This window comes from Myotis davidii, unplaced genomic scaffold, assembly GCF_000327345.1.
Source record: "Myotis davidii unplaced genomic scaffold, ASM32734v1 scaffold78, whole genome shotgun sequence".
Lineage (NCBI taxonomy): Eukaryota > Metazoa > Chordata > Mammalia > Chiroptera > Vespertilionidae > Myotis > Myotis davidii.
Window position 1 is genome coordinate 1,216,038 of NW_006290305.1, and position 4,080 is coordinate 1,220,117.

Genomic DNA, 4,080 nt, shown 5'->3' on the forward strand with positions numbered 1-4,080 from the left:
GCTGTTTGGCCCAGCTGCGCTCCTGCAATCCAAGGGAAGGCACGCTTCGAGGTCTCTTGAGGCCCAGTCTCAGAACTGGCACACCAGCACGCCAGCCACACTTTGCGGACCCAGGTGAGTCACAGGGTGGGGCAATGACCCTGCATCCTCTTGGGAAGAGCAGCACAGGCCGTAACAGGGAGAAGTAAGGAGCAGGGACACTTAGCAATCATCTACCTGGCAGGCTTGGAACTCCCAGTGCTGAGCCTGTGGTGGCTTCTTCATGGGGAGGGGAGTGCAGTTTGGACCCAGAGTTCTGTGGGCAAGTCAGAGTTGGGAGCATCGTTATGGAGGAGAAATGGTCCTCCATGTAAGGGGCTCTGCTCTGGGGGGTGGCGGGGCGGCGGGGGGAAGGTATCAGGGTCCTGCAGATTCCTGGGAACAGGCTGTCGAAACAGCTAATCCTGCCGTGGAATGGGTGACAGCTGTACATCTGCAGGAGAAATGGTGCTGATGCCGGGCTGAAGGAGGGCAAGGATGGCCACATGAAAGTGTGGGCCATGCATGTGCAAAGACCAGGCAGCCATTACCATGCAACAGATATTTCCTGAGGGCCTGTGTGTGCCTGCACTGCTCTGGGTGCAGAAGATGCAGCAGGGACCAAGACAGGAAAAAGCCCTGCCCTCACAGGGCAATAAACAAGACAACTAAAATGGTGGTGATGGGTGCATGGGAGAAACTGCACCAGCATGGAGAGCGGGAGACAGTGCCTGTAGGGGTAATGGCCATTACAAATCACGGTATGGAAGTCTCACGGAAAAGGCAGCCCCCGAGAAAACAGATGGAGAATTCAGGTCAGCAAACCGTGGAATTACTAGGCCTTGATGCATGTGGAGTTTCTAGAATCCAGTGGTCATAACCTGGGGACCTTACACCAGGATGGCAGACCACACATTCCTCAAGGTGGCCTCTCCCAACAGATCTGCCAGCCGCCCCCCGCCCCGGGCCCCCCGCACAGAGCTGTGGGGACATAGCTTCTCCTGACTTCAACTCAGCCTCATGGTGGGAGAAGTTTTGAGAGTCATTTGCTATGGGAAGTATTTCAACTGGCAGGAATTCAGAAGTCAAGAATGACTGCCTATCAGCTTTCGAGTGTCACCCCCACCCCCACCCCGCCCCCGAAGTGTAATGGGCCTTTAGCAGGCATGCCGGGAATGCACCCTGCCCCAAGTGGCTCTGCCGCTTGGCAGTTCCTTCCTAGTCCAGGCTTACCCGCCATGAGCAATGGGCCAGGGGTCATGTCCTTTTCACTGGTGTCCAAGCAGGATCCCCAGGTGTCCGGTGACCTCTGTGGGTGGAGGCAGAAGGGGACAGTCTCAACTAATGGGAAGTTAAACTGAGGAACCTTCCGACCTCTCACCAGCTGGTGGCCACAGCAGCTCTGAGCAGACGTCCCTGATACCAACTGCTGGGTCCTGGGTGGTAGAGAGAAGCTGGAGGGGCTCCTACAAGTAACCCAGAGCCAGGGGACTGCTGGGAAAGAGCCGCAGGTTCTGAGGCAGTCCAGCAAGGGGTTCCTTTGTAAGCTCCTCCCGTAGAGTCTGGGGCTGGGCTGTAAAATTTCTTGACAACATTCTATGCCCTGGTGGGTGCAGATAACCCACAGAAATAACCATGGTCCCTTGGATGGCAGGCTCCACTGGAATATTATTCTCACTTAAAGAGGAAGGAAATTCTAGCACATGCTACCACATGGATGAATCTTGAGGACATCATGATCAAGTGAAGTAAACCAGTCACAAAAAGACAAATACTACATGATCCACTTATATGAGTCCCTAGAGTAGTCAAATTCATAGAGACAGAAAGTACAGTGATGGGTGGCAGTGGCTGGGGTGGGGAGGGGTGGGGTAGGGAGAATGGAAAGTTGTAGAGGAGTGGTGCCAGGGACTGTGAGTAGGGGGTGGGGCAGTGGAGGAAAGGTGAAGGCATTTTCTTTCCGGTGATGAAAATGTTCTAAAATTGGGTGCAGTGATGGTTGTACAACCATGTGAATGCTCGACAAAGCACTGGACCCACACTCCACACAGGTGAATTACAGCCCCATGAAGCTGTTAGAAAACAAGACGCAGAGCGTTTCCTCGCTTCCCCAACTCCACCCAAACTCGCAGGCCCAGACCAAAAACCCTTGGTTAGCAGAAAGCACTCTCCTCAGAAGCAGTTAGTATTAAGTCAGACACACACACACACACACAGGCATACACACACAGAGAGATACACACACACACACAGGCATGCACAATAAAAAAAGCATATTCTTTTATTCCTAGAAAATTGGTCTGGTCCTGCTCTGTCAAATAGAAACATAACAGGAACCAGAAATGCAATTATAAACTTTCTAATAGCCATATTTTTAAAAGTTAAAAGGAACAAGTAAAATTAAATTTAATGACATAGTTAACCTTATCTATCCAATATACTGTATTATCATTTCAACATGTAATCAGTATAAATAACTGTAATGAGATAGTTTCCGTCGGATGTGTGTTTTACACTCGCAGCACAGCTGGGTTCAAAATGGCCACGTTTAAAGTCCTCCATAGACAGTGGCCATCGCATTGAACAGGGCAGGGCTGCATTCTTGAAGCTGCACGTGACAGATTGATGTGAGCGAAGCCAGGAGAAGAAGGAATTGGCTTGTCTCATGTAATTAAAGGCCAGAATAGAGCTTGTCTTTAGGGACAGCGGGACCTAGGAGTCAGTCTTCCTCCCCCCTCTGACTTCTCCCTCTCCCCCTGTCTCCTCCCACCCTCCCCCTCCTTCTCTTTATTTCTCTCTCCGTTCCTACCTCTTTCCTCTGTTATCACCTCTTGGCTCCACATTCCTCTGATCTGGCTACACTCCTGGGCAGGCTTCTAAAGTGACTGGCGTGGCTATTGGTTTACAAACTCATCAAGTAAAGGAGCCTTCTCTCTCTTCAACAGTTTCAGGTGACTTGCTGAGCCTGACAGGAGGAAGGGATGCTCTGATTGGGGTTGTGTGTCCATTGGGGGGCGTGGCCAGCTGCCAGAGTTGGGAGGAGGAGCAGTTCCCCAAGACCAAGGCAGGCAGAGCCCACAGACCTCCCCTCTGCACCCCAGCCCAGCACAGTCTCTAGGGTTGAAGATGCACACAGCTCTGCTCAGGTATTTCTGGTCCTGTAGCCTCTGAATTGTCTATAATTTATCTGATCTTGCCCCTAAGCTTCAGCCCCACTGGGTAAGAGGGACAAAACCTTAAACTTTAAAAAATATCTCAATCTCGTGCTACTTAATATTTATTTTGGTTTAACACAGTTTCTGTTTAAAACATGCTGTGTCTAAGTCACAGTTCAACTTCCTACCAGGGCTCTCCCTCCCGTTTCTTCCTTCTTCCCAAGATGACACTGGGGTCTAGGGGAAGAGTCCACAGGCTCCTGACACTAGGGGAGGGGGGCATCTCACCACACAGGCCGCTCTGTGCAGCTGGCAGCCTGTGCCCTGCAGAACCATCAGCGTGGACCACGGTGAACGCTTCTCCTTGGAGCTGTTCGGGCAACACCCTGATCCCACGCTCCCCTGCCCCAGCCCTGGTTCCTCACTGGACACCTTGGCTTTGGGGTATGAGCTGCTGCTCACGCACCCTCACCCCAGCAGCTCCCTCTTCCTGGCTTTAGACTTTCTGGACCCCAACCCTGCCCCCTGTGACAGGGGCTCCTGAGTGGTCTCTGCATCTTAAAACTGCTCTGGCTCTTGAGGTTTGGAAACCCCCCTTTGCTCCTGTCCATTGGCTCACAGAGGAAGTGGACGCTTTGGCCAGAAGTTATGGGAGAATTCCTTTGCCCTGGATAGTCATTCACCCTCCAGGATAATAGGATTTACAGGGCATGAAAACGCACCTGCACGCACCTCAAACATAATCCCCGTTGCTCGTTTTTACACAAACGTTATCATACAATTCTACCGCCAACCCTGACAGGCTGGTAGAGTTGTTCTTCCATTTTACAGATGAAAAAACTGAGGATGAGGAAGAGACCAAGGCTTGCCCCATTACACAGTACTAAGCACGAGACCCAGGTTTCCG